The sequence below is a fragment of the Rhinichthys klamathensis genome, unplaced genomic scaffold, assembly GCF_029890125.1.
Source record: "Rhinichthys klamathensis goyatoka isolate OS25496 unplaced genomic scaffold, OSU_Roscu_1.1 h1tg000557l_1, whole genome shotgun sequence".
In the NCBI taxonomy this organism is placed as follows: Eukaryota; Metazoa; Chordata; class Actinopteri; order Cypriniformes; family Leuciscidae; genus Rhinichthys; species Rhinichthys klamathensis.
Genome location: NW_026607025.1, coordinates 1,437,298 through 1,450,942, shown reverse-complemented (window position 1 = coordinate 1,450,942; position 13,645 = coordinate 1,437,298). Strand labels below are relative to the sequence as shown.

The 13,645-nt window shown below is 44.3% G+C and overlaps 1 protein-coding gene across 1 annotated transcript in view; it reads left to right on the top strand.

Annotated features, from left to right (window-relative positions):
* Window positions 1-13,645, top strand: part of LOC130073720 (GTPase IMAP family member 8) — a 217,338-nt gene that overhangs the window by 17,776 nt on the left and 185,917 nt on the right.

Below are 13,645 nucleotides of genomic sequence, written 5' to 3'. Positions count from 1 at the left end.
AATCGCCTTCACCTGCTTTCAGATGGAAGATATGATGCAGATATGAGTGTTAAAGTTAATGAGATAATTAAGTGATTAATTTAGTGATCATTGAGCATTATTGAAGACACCTGATGTTAACAAGCAGAATCACTGAAGGAGAAAATCTAAAATTGTAAGCCACCGTTATGGCGATCAGTGTTTGCTTTAGTTGGGCTCTTGATCCTTTTACTTTGAGTTTAAATTTTGTTTGTCTGATGTTATTGATTTATAACAGTCAAATGAACAAAAACAAGTGTGATCTGATAGTGTTGGTTATGTTTTGACATAATCATGCTGTGATCTGAAAAATGAAACTCATTCAGATAATCTTGTTTAATTTGATAGCAACAGTTTAGTGGTCCTACAGCATATGATAATCGTATGTTTCTTAAAATCCAAACCATTTAATAAAAATTGTTCTGATCAATTCACTTTCAAATGCATTTATTTAGAAACGCAGACATCAATAATCAGCCTGTGAATCTCAACCGTGGTGACAATAATAATCCTTGTTGCCACCAATCACAACTCATTAATGGCTCCCATCATGCATTGCGGTATGAATAAATTATGATCCGAATTGTCTCTGTAATTTACTTTTCCTAATTGAATATTCTGTTCATCACCATTGTTGAGATGCATTAACTGAATCTTGATATCTGTGTCTGCCTAAAACAAAGATTTTTTTTTTTTTTTTTTTTTAAAGAAATCTTTTATATTATATCACAAATTCTGGACATTTATGCAGAATCTCAGTTATGCTGTAACCAACAGCATTAATCACAAACAATTAGCTCAAATGATGAATGTCATAATATAATCAATACCATTAGATCATTGTTTTTCTTTGTTCATCTGGCAGGTATGACTCGGATACAACAGCTGAACAAAAACTAAAGTTAATAATATAAGGGTCAAGAGCCCAACTAAAGCAAACACTCATCTCCATGATGGTGACCTGAAATTCCGGTTTTCTTCTTCAGTGATTCTGCTTTAGGTGTCTTCAATAATGCTCAATCATCACTCAATTAATCACTTAAATATCTCATTAACTTTAACACTCTTGAGTGTGGACTCATATACGCTCCCAGGTGTGTTCATTTAACACTGGAGTTTTTGCTGTGTAAAGAGCCGTAGTTAACTGACAAGCTGAGCCATATCGCATTAAATATCGCTGGCGATACGTCCGCGATATTAGTGCGATATGGCTCAGCTTGTCAGTTAACTACGGCTCTTTGTAGTAAATGCCGCTCCATCTGAAAAACAGGTGAAGGTGATTTACTACTAATCAAGGAACCGGCTTTACTGACGAGATGCGCATAACAATATCGTGCGATATATCGCCCAGCCCTAAGTCAAGTTGACAAAAAAATTTAAGGCAGCGGGGTAACAAAGTTTTTTAAGTTGACTCAACAAATTGTTTTTTACAGTGTAACATAAAACTTCTTGTTAACTGTTATTTGTTGAGGCATTCCCAATAGATGTGTTCAAAGCCGCTCACAGTGACGGCCTCTAAAACCCTCGACTAAAGGAATAAGCGCTTTCATTTCTTAAACAATCCCATTCTTCACAGGGTGTGCTTTTGAAAACGGAAATTCCTTTACCTAATCCATAGAAAACAATACAATATATAATGTTATTGGAACATTTTTGTTTTTGAATGTTGTAAATTCATTGTCTTGCGTAAATGAACATCATTGTTCTGTCATTTCTCCTCTGTTATACACTGGACTAGAGACACTGAAATGACTTAAAGGGGTGGTAAAACGTCTCTGGTTACTTACGTAACCTATGTTCTCTGAATAGGGAACGAGACGCTGCGGAAAGCGCAGTGGGATATCCTCTGGATGTGCCGATTGCCTGAAGCCCTATAGAATCACGCCAATCCATTGGCTGATGGCGCTCGCGCAAAGCTGGCTCCGCCCCGACGCTCTTACGTCGTAGCATGATGTACGCGCGCGCGCCATCTTCTCCTCAGATTTCTCTGCCGAAAAGAAAAAACTGTCGGCAGCGCGAGGAGCTTGGCAGCGAACGCAGCGTCTCGTTCCCTATTCAGAGAACATAGGTTACGTAAGTAACCAGAGACGTTCTCTTTCATAGGTTCACTCAACGCTGCGGAAAGCGCAGTGGGAACGAAATACCAAACTCGCCAAGCTAAGCGCTGCCATAACCGGTACCAGACCAAATAATAACAACCATGATAGGTTCAAGCAGATAGAACCTGGGAACCTGGAGTCATGTCAAGATCCAAATTATAGAACCTCACAAAGGTGTGCGGAGAGGACCAACCTGCCGCCACACAAATGTCTTCCAAGAGGGCCCCTCTAAAGAGAGCTTGAGAGGAAGCCACACTTCTGGTGGAATGCGCTCTGATGCTAAGAGGTGAAGGCAAACCACGCACCTCATAAGCCAGCGAAATAGCGTCCGTTACCCAGTGGGAAATCCTCTGCTTTGATGCTGCAAGCCCGCGGCGGCCAGCACCAAAACATACCAAGAGCTGGTTTGATTTCCTCCAACCGCTTGAGCGATCTACATACAACTTCAAAGAACGGACCGGGCAGAGCAAGTTAAGTTTCCTTTCTTCCTCAGAGGCAAAAGGAGGAGGGTGGAAAGCATTAAGGTTAACAACCTGAGAGCGGAACGCCGTGGAAAGAACCTTGGGTACATACCCCGACCTCGGCCTCAAGGTAACCCTAACCAGGCCAGGAGCGAAGTCCAAGCATGACTCACTAATAGAGAGAGCCTGCAAATCCCCTATCCGCTTCAGTGAAGATAAAGCTAACAAAAGAGCAACCTTAAGAGTCAGAATCCGCTCAGGAGCTGACTCCAAGGGCTCGAAGGGAGCCTCTGTCAAACCCTCCAGGACGACTGACAGGTCCCACGAGGGAACACTAGGGGGGCGAGCCGGTTTCAGGCGCCTAACCCCACGCATGAAGGCCGAAACTAACCTCAGTTTCCCCAAGGGAATCTCATCCGATTCTCTATGAGCAGCAATAGCTGCGACATACACTCTGAGAGTGGTAGCGGCCGCTCCGGAAGCAAACTTTTCCTGCAGGAATTCCAGCACTGAGCCTACTGGGCAGCTAACTGGGTTCCTATCATGTGCTAAGCACCACGCCTCGAACACCCTCCACTTGGAGGAATATAGCCTCCTCGTCGAAGGGGCTCTAGCATTCGCAATAGTCTCCTGAACGTCGGTTGGGAGATCAAAGCTTAAAGCTAACGGCCTCTGATAGGCCAAACGTACAGCTTCCAAATGTCGGGGCGAGGATGCCATATCCTGCCCTGAAGCTGGGAAAGCAGGTCCTCCCTGACCGGTATCTCCCAGGGGGAGGATTCCAACAGAGGGATCAGCTCCGAAAACCATGGCTGGGACGGCCAGAATGGGGCTACCAGAAGGAGGCGGACTCCGCTCTCCCTCACTCTGGACAGAACCGCCTGGATCAGCTTGATGGGCGGGAAGGCATAGAGTTTCTGCATCGGCCAAGGGTGGGCGAACGCATCTATCCCCGATGGAGCTGGAGGGCTCAGAGAGAACCAAAGCGGGCATTGGGACGACTCCTGAGATGCAAAGAGGTCCACTTCCGCTTTTCCGAACACCTCCCAGATCAGGGCCACCGACTGGCGGTTCAACATCCATTCCCCAGACCTGAGCTTCTGCCTCGACAGAAAATCTGCTGCGAGGTTCAGAATCCCTGGGACATGAACTGCTCTCAGAGAGAGGAACTTGTCCTGGGACCACAGGAGAAGGTGACGCGCATGCCTGTCTAGGGTGCGCGATCGTGAACCCCCCTGTCTGTTTACATGGGACACTACTGCCATATTGTCCGTTCTGACAATGACATGGTGTCCTTCGAGGAAAGGGAGAAAGTGGCAAAGAGCCAGGAAGACAGCCCTCAGCTCCAAGCTGTTTATGTGCCACGAGAGGGTCTCGCCAGTCCAAACCCCACACGCTGGCCTGCCCTCGAAAACCGCTCCCCAGCCGGTCAGAGAGGCATCCGTCGTAACCATCTGGCGACGGAATACCGCACCCATACCGACTCCTTTCTGAAGGAAGAGGGGGTCCCGCCAGATTGACAGGGCGCGAAAGCAACTGTGCGACACCTTCAATAGGCGAAAGGCTGGCCCCGTGGGCCGAGCCCCTGAGAGCTTCATCCACCACAGAAAAGGTCTCATGTGGAGCAGCCCCAGAGGTAGCACAGGGGAGGCCGCGGCCATAAGGCCCAGAAGTCTGCGGCAGGTGCTCACGGAAACATGCTGGCCTAGTGCGAAACGGGACAGACATGTCACCAGACTGGAAATCCGTGCAGGAGCCAAACGGGCCTGCATAAGAACGGAGTCCATGCATACCCCCAAGAAAACCGTGTTCTGAGCTGGAGTAAGAACGCTCTTCTCCGTATTCAGCCTCAAACCGAGAGACTGAATATGACGGAGGACAATGTCCCTGTGGTGAGTCACCAACTCTCTGGAGTGGGCTAAAAGGAGCCAATCGTCCAGGTAGTTGAGTATATGGATGCCCTGGAGCCGCAGCGGGGCCAGAGCAGCATCCATACACTTTGTGAACGTCCTTGGCGCTAGAGCGAGGCCAAAGGGGAGGACCCTGTACTGGTACGCTTTCCCTCCAAAGGCGAACCTGAGGAACTTCCTGTGTCGCCGTACGACCTGGATGTGGAAATAAGCATCCTTGAGGTCTACCGTCACGAACCAGTCCCCCCGCCGGATATGAGATATGATGGCCTTCAGCGTCAACATTTTGAATTTTCCTTTGTAAAGAGAGAAATTCAACCGGCGAAGATCTAGTATCGGCCGCAGGCCGCCCCCCTTCTTCGGGACCAGGAAGTAACGGCTGTAGAAGCCCTGTTCGACTTCCCCCGAAGGAATCTCTTCTATCGCCCCCTTCAGCAGAAGGGATGAAATCTCCTGCTGTAGTACAGAAGCCTGAGCGGCGCTGTCGACTACAGTAGGAAAGACCCCGTTGAAGCAGGGGGGGTTGCGACAAAACTGAAGCGTGTAGCCGAGCCGAACTGTGCGAAGGATCCAAGGCGATACCCCTGGTAAACGCTCCCATTCTTGAACGAAATGTGATAGAGGCAGAGGAGTGTTGCAGTGCAAGGGACATACCTGAGGTAGGGTGTCGCGCTGGTTTCCATGGGGAGGCGCGGTTGACCGTGGAGGAGAGCGCTTGGCGTCCTGACACGTATTGGGGGGTACCACCACCTGGATAGAAGTAACTGGGTCCGCCTGCTCCAGAGGAAAAAGAACTGTGCCTCTGAGGAAGCGATTGGCGGGTGTAACGTGCACCGGGAGCGAGGGGAGAAAGCAAGATGCGTCTCCTTCCTCCTGCGCCGGACTGGGTGAAGAGAGTGAAACAGGACCTGCACTTCGAAACACGCTGGGTGGCGAAGGTGACAGGGTTGGATGAGGAGAGCCGGCTGGAGGAGGGCAGAAACGCTTGCGCGGTCTGTCCCAACCTCGTAGATCTGATGAGGCTCTCCTCCTCCTGCCCTGCGGGTCAGGAACGGCTCGAGGAGGCTGGAGCGGCCGATTTGTTGGACCGCTTCAGCTGAAGGCGCTTGTGAGGGCGCTGGCGAGGAAATGGACGACCTCGGGCTCCCCAGACAGTAGTTGGTGGGTGGCGAGCCGGGTCACTCCTGCTAGTAGGGAACTCAGCCCTATGAGCAGAGCGTTCTCGGGTTTGAGAAGGGGGAGGGTTGGAGTCACTGGGCCCTCTGATCCTCCTGGGCATAAACTGCCTGAACGCGGCCGACTGAGACTTAGCGGCGCGGAACTTGTCAACCACCGTGTTGACCGCCTCCCCGAAAAGACCTGAGTGGGAGATAGGGGCATCCAGGAGGAAACTCTTATCCTTGTCTCGGATCTCCGTGAGATTCAACCAGAGGTGGCGCTCTGCAGCAACCGAGCCCGCCATAGAGCGACCTACAGCCCGAGCAGTGTGCTTGGTGGCTCTTAGGGCCAGATCTGTGGCTTTGCGAAGCTCTTTGACAGCTTCGGGCGTCAGTCCCTCTCCTTCATCCATGTCCTTCAAGACGTCCGCTTGGTAGGCTTGAAGGATGGCCATGGTATGCAGGGCCATGCCTGCCTGACCAGCCGCCATGTAAGACTTCCCAATAAGGGAGGAAGTAGTCCTACAAGCCTTGGAAGGAAGAAGGGGACGCGCCTTCCAAGACGGTGCAGACGACGGGGCGAGGTGGTTAGCCAGCGTGTCCTCGACCGCTGGAATAGCGGAATAACCCTGCTCCACAAAACCAACAAGGTTGGTGAAGTCAGCGGCTGCCGCATTAGTTAGGCGTGCGGAGAATGGCTGCTTCCAGGATCTGGAGATCTCGTGATGCAGATCGCTGAAAAAGGTGTCTCCTTCTCAAAAACCGCGAGTCTAGAGCGGAGGGTTTTGAGAAGGAGATTGTCACAAAATTTACATTTCGACAATCCTAATACAGCCTCACGCGCATGCGAAAAACCCATACATTTAACACACTTACTGTGAGGGTCGTCGTTCGAGATAAAACGAACGCATGGCGGAGAGCAGCGTCGATAATCCATGACACTTCACTGTAAGGAGAACAGAGTTCCACTTATACCAGTCGCTGAAGTGTCGAGACGAAAGCTGAAGTTGAATTGAAGAATTCGGGCTCAGAAAAACCGCACGAAGGGCGAGATGTGACCGCTTCGTGAAGGCAGAGAAATCTGAGGAGAAGATGGCGCGCGCGCGTACATCATGCTACGACGTAAGAGCGTCGGGGCGGAGCCAGCTTTGCGCGAGCGCCATCAGCCAATGGATTGGCGTGATTCTATAGGGCTTCAGGCAATCGGCACATCCAGAGGATATCCCACTGCGCTTTCCGCAGCGTTGAGTGAACCTATGAAAGAGAACACGATTTCACTTTTCTAACTTTAGCTAGTGTGTAATGTTGCTGTTTGAACATAAACAACATCTGCAAAGTTACAGCACTCTAAGTTCAAAGCAAAGGGAGATATTTGCTTTTAAAGAAATCAATTTCTAAGGACTACAGCAAACGGCCGGTAGGGACTACACGACATTCCTCCAGGGTTGCTGACATCACGACACTAACCCCAATATTTACATAAACCCTTCCTCCGAGAATACTAAATAAGGGGGCGAGGCCATTTTATATTGCGTTGGAGAAGAGTTGTTGTGGTATACTAGGCTGTTGTTGCCACAATGACGTCGAAACGCTGTTATTTTTATCCAGATTGCAGGTTCACTTTGTTCAGCCTTCCTAGGGTCGGGGGAGTTAGGGATCAATGGTTAAAGGTCCCATGACATGGATTATTTTATTATTTTATAATGTTTCCTGGTTTGCCCTTATGATGTTAGTATTTTTTTTTTAGATCAAAAATGTTCATAATTTAGAAATTAAATGCATTTTTCCTAGCCTGATTTTAGCCTCTGATTTGAACGCTCTGTTTAAAGGGGCGTGTCTGCTGTGAGACTTCAGTGTAAACGCCCACTGCTGTGATTGGCTGACATGCGTGCATTTGAAATGGATAGCATTACATGTGGAACTCTCTCGTAAACTTTTACTATTACAGCTATATTACGTTTTACTATTACAGCTATCGGGATTAACGAATCGTGAGAAGTTTTTAAAGTATTTAGACCTATTCCAATCACATAAAAAGTTGCAGTGATGATTGAGCAGATGACACTGTTGATCTCATGAATAAAGATCTTATCATTACAACGCAGTTTCTGCACTCTCACTAATGCTTTCTCCAATGCAAACATGATGTTTATGGGTCAATGACGTATAAGGCCTTTGAGAGGCCCATTTTTAAAATACTTGAAATAATAATATATTTGGCTATTTTCTAAACATTTGGAGTGTAGTCTACACATGCATGTGTGTGAAAACTTCAAACGAAGATATTTTAGTGCTTTTAAACTCAAATGAATAGGGCAACGACCTTAAAAAAGTCATTTGGGGCGACCGTAATTTATCTTAAAATTAATAGATTTCCTTTACATGAGTTATATTTTAAGAACTATCAGTAATTAATTGAACTGTTTAAGAAAGATATACTCATGTGTCCTTTCATTTATTGCAAATGATGTTAAATACATTTTTTTCTATAATGGCAGTGTCACCCTCATAAAGCAATTACATATTTTTTTTACTCATATAATCCATAAAACTGATTTAAAATGTGTAGATATAGTATCCACTTATTGATGTTATACCAATGAATTATATTTCAACCAAAATGGACAGACATTATTTTTTTAATTTACTACAGAATTGAATATGGTTGGTTACCCCACATGACAAGTGGTCGCCCCACATGATGAAAAAAAGCAGGCAATTAAGACCATTCAATGATTTTGACAGTTAAAACACATTTAATGAAATTTTATGAAGAATCAGCATATCCATTTCATTTGACACATTTCATAACATTAACAGTTTCCTCACTATTTCATTTGACACATAACCATCAAATTAATATTTTCAATACTAATGCATTAAACGCTTGGACATAACATTGAACAGCATTTTCCTTTTTCATTTTCATTTCATTAATCACTTAAACATACACTCACCTAAAGGATTATTAGGAACACCTGTTCAATTTCTCATTAATGCAATTATCTAATCAACCAATCAAATGGCAGTTGCTTCAATGCATTTAGGGGTGTGGTCCTGGTCAAGACAATCTCCTGAACTCCAAACTGAATGTCAGAATGGGAAAGAAAGGTGATTTAAGCAATTTTGAGCGTGGCATGGTTGTTGGTGCCAGACGGGCCGGTCTGAGTATTTCACAATCTGCTCAGTTACTGGGATTTTCACGTACAACCATTTCTAGGGTTTACAAAGAATGGTGTGAAAAGGGAAAACATCCAGTATGCGGCAGTCCTGTGGGCGAAAATGCCTTGTTGATGCTAGAGGTCAGAGGAGAATGGGCCGACTGATTCAAGCTGATAGAAGAGCAACTTTGACTGAAATAACCACTCGTTACAACCGAGGTATGCAACAAAGCATTTGTGAAGCCACAACACGCACAACCTTGAGGCGGATGGGCTACAACAGCAGAAGACCCCACTGGGTACCACTCATCACTACAAATAGGAAAAAGAGGCTACAATTTGCAAGAGCTCACCAAAATTGGACAGTTGAAGACTGGAAAAATGTTGCCTGCTCTGATGAGTCTCGATTTCTGTTGAGACATTCAGATGTAGAGTCAGAATTTGGCGTAAACAGAATGAGAACATGGATCCATCATGCCTTGTTACCACTGTGCAGGCTGGCGGTGGTGGTGTAATGGTGAGGGGGATGTTTTCTTGGCTCACTTTAGGCCCCTTAGTGCCAATTGGGCATCGTTTAAATGCCACGGCCTACCTGAGCATTGTTTCTGACCATGTCCATCCCTTTATGGCCACCATGTACCCATCCTCTGATGGCTACTTCCAGCAGGATAATGCACCATGTCACAAAGCTCGAATCATTTCAAATTGGTTTCTTGAACATGACAAGTTCACTGTACTAAAATGGCCCCCACAGTCACCAGATCTCAACCCAATAGAGCATCTTTGGGATGTGGTGGAACAGGAGCTTCGTGCCCTGGATGTGCATCCCACAAATCTCCATCAACTGCAAGATGCTATCCTATCAATATGGGCCAACATTTCTAAAGAATGCTTTCAGCACCTTGTTGAATCAATGCCACGTAGAATTAAGGCAGTTCTGAAGGCGAAAGGGGGTCAAGCACAGTATTAGTATGGTGTTCCTAATAATCCTTTAGGTGAGTGTACAATGTTTGCCTTTTCATTACTATTTCATTTAATGCTCTTGCTACAGGATCTGCATTGATCCGCTGCCTGTAGCAAGCAGTCTTTTCTTTGCTTGTTAGTGGGGCCATCTAGGAAAAAAAGTATATTTAAACATACACAAAGTTAGAAAAGGAATTGGAAAAAGTAGAATGAATGCTTAATATTCACACATTTCTCTGATACAAACATAATAATCAAAAAGAAGTAAGCTTAGTCCTCTCTGAAGTAGGATGGAAATTATTGAAATTTAGAAAAAATATGTGGTGAAATGTAGAAAGTTATTAAAAACTAAATGCATATAATGAATGAAAACATTTGCATACAGAAACTACAAATACATGATATGTTTTCTCTATCATTTAAGCAATCAGTGGCGGTCGCCCCAGATGATGTTTTCAAGTTTAATCAAGTATAACAGGCTAATGCTTAGCTATAGAACCCAAGCTAGCTTCTTCTCACCACATATCACTGACAAATTTACATTAAAAATAAAGATTTGCGTATAAAACGTATTATTTACAGTTTTAGGTTGGTCGCCCCACATGATATCAAAATGTGACGTATACACTGCAGCAGTTTTAAAGAGGATTTGTTTGTAAAAATGAGAGTGACTACTCACCTGCTAGTTGTCTCTGTGGGACCCTCACCATGAGGCTGGCTGATGCAACATCCTCTTTGAGATGATTCTCAAAATAAAAGTCCCTTAATTGTATTTTCTTGATGGTCGCCCCAGATGATATTTCAGACAATGAACATCTTCGGACAAGATTTGTTTGTTTATTATGATTGAAATGTGTGTACAAATGTTTCATAACTTTGTCAATCAATGGAAAACAAGTTTAAAATTATGCCAAATAGGGTAAGGATTATATTTAAATTATTTTAGTTTGAAACCAGTTTACCAGTTATTTTAGTTTAAAACCAGTTGTCCAAATAGAAGTCAAGGCCGGACGGTCGCCCCACATGATGTTTTCACCCTTCAGGTGGCAGAAAATGGCCAATAAGTCAATTATTTTTAAAGAAATAAGAGTGGGCATATGTATAAGGGAGGTGGTAGACATACATGTTATAATTTTATTCATTTTAATGTTTATTAATTGGTAAAAAGTTCAGTCGGACAGAAAAAGCAAGCGTCACGTCTTTGACCCTTATACAGTAAGAGCTTCGTTGTGCAGTGTAACAGCGTCACTGATTTCATAATAGTATCCAGATAAACTCGCGCTGTATGATTGACAGCTTGGGCGATTGGAAAGGGATTGTTCCTTGATCGCTTTCTGTATATATTTTAATCACAGTTTAAATACGATTATTTTCATCCTACTAAGAGAAAAGATGTGAAGTTGCCATTTTTAGTCACTGGCTTGATTTACTGATTCATAAACAGTATGACTCAACGATTTTGAGAGAAAGATTATCTGTCTGAACTTGAACAATTACACATCAGAAATTCACATAACCCATTGGTTCTTCGAGGTTTGAATGTAAAAACTAAAAAAATACCTTTGTGTTCATTTGTAGCTACATCCAAACACTGAGCAACTGCCATGCTTCGCTCGTAGCTACGTGTAACAAGCTAGGGACCCATAAATAGTAAAGCAACACAATTATATATCATTAGTTGACTTACTTGTCCGAGGTTTGTAGCTGAGCCAAAGAGAGTTACTGATCCAGACTTTAGTTTCAGAAGTTCAACATGCCCAGCTCTGAATTGACCGTTCGCAAAAGCCACGCCCCCTAGTTATTGTTGCTACGCCCGTCAAACAAATGGTCAAACACGACCAGCGCCACAGATTGCCATGACGGGAAGAGGTGCGTCAGTGACCTTTTTTGGAGCAATACCTCCGCGATATCCTCCAGATCGAGGCAAAAGGGGTTACAGTATGCAGTGGAGGGATATATTCAAAATATAAAAATACGCAATGAAGGAGACATGACTACTATCGAGGCTAATAATGCTCTCAAACCGGTCTCAAGCGAAATCTGAGAAACCCCATGACCTGTAACGTTACCTCAAATGCAACCAGCACAGCCTTGAAGAAGATTCTATAACCTGTTTCAGTGGCAAATTGTTTGGAGTTAGAAATAACTCGCGCTGCATATTTAGTAATTTTGCCTCAGATACAGGATTATTCATTAACGTTACCTTTAACAAGCAGGTTATTCATTACCACGGCAACCGCTTGCGTGTCATGCTGAATGCGATTTTCGTGTTAAAAAAGTAACTATATATAATAGACGGAAAGATGCAGATAACCATACATTATTTATATTCGTTACGATATTGATATGAACTGATGTTGTCAAGTAAGTTAAGCTTCATGCGTTCCCCGTTGCGAACGTGCACTCCTCTAACGTTAGTCTAAACTGTAGTCTACAGGTGCTGCTGCTCATTTCCCCCCGAAAATATCATGTTAACAACAACACTTTAGAAAACGTACTTCCTTTGTGGATCCTCTTGATCTGCTTTCTCCATGTGTCTTTGACTAATCTCATTGTCTCAGTCTGAGTCTCACGCACGCTGCACGCGAGTTAACCATGTTCGACACATTTAAACTGGGAGTGGGGCCGTCCACATTGTTTTTATCCATTGTAGGGGCAGCGCACGTTGTGTTTTCGGCTTTTGAAACGGAAAGAACACAACTCCTCCAGACAATCTCTCGGGGTATCTAGTGTCCGATTTACAAACGCCGTGGGCGCACCGCTTCACCATCTTAAGCCTGTTTTATGCTTCTGCGTCGAATCGACGGCGTACCCCCGCAGAGCCCTCTGCGTCGCCGCGAACCCCTCTCCGACCCCTCCGCGGTAGCTCGACGTGCACCTCCAAAAAATTTTAACTACGCGTCGAGGCGACGCAGACCGCAAGGGCTGTGATTGGTCAGATTATACATCATTTCGGGAGTGTAGCTTTTCCGGTTTCCCCCTCCCGCTATACCGCCATTTTTAAAGTGCGCAGTTTGTTTCAACGATGTATCACGTTGAGGAACGATTAAATCACTTCTGCGATTAAACATTTGCAATAAAATAATTTGTTGTTCAACGTCGATTAGTTCCAGCTGCAACAACATTCTCTCTCTTTCGCTCGCCATTACGCGCGTTTCCATGACAGATTTGGGCAAAACTTTTGCCTTTTTTTCTAAATGTCGATAAAAAAACTATTGCCGAATGACCGATGTTATGCGACTAAACGTCTTTTTTTCCATAATCATTCCAAAAATCATAGCAACGGACGTTGGTAGCCACCGCACTAGACATTATTATTATTAATAGGAGACGCATTAATGGCGTTAATTAATGGCAGGGAAAGACACGGAGTTCTCCCTCATTTCAGCTCCGAGGTCTTGATTGTGGCATTTCTTTGAGGTTTAGAGTCCAGTAGGCTATTCCTGTAATTATTGTTTCTTTTATGAATTTTATGAATCCATTCGTTTTACCTTATTTAACCCGTAATTGCAAAACGAAAAATGAACGGTTGTTGTATTTTTGAAACGCAAAGTTGAACACCAAAATTTAAATTTGAACTGTACACCAAATGCTAAAAAAAAAAAAAAATATCAACGAATTTTCAGATAGGCCTAATTGTTTATGATTTTTTTGCCCCTTTATTAAACATTTAAAATATTCACAAATTAATATAGAAAAAATGTAGATTTTACTGGTTTTCTAAGGCCAAATTAGAACCTGGAAATAATATTTTTCCCGGAGTGCTGAATGAGAAGAGCCATAACCACAGAGCCTACAGAAAGGTGATTTATAGGTGAGATATAGGTTATAATAAATGTTTCTGAAAAAATAACGAGGCATTTTAATTGTTTATCA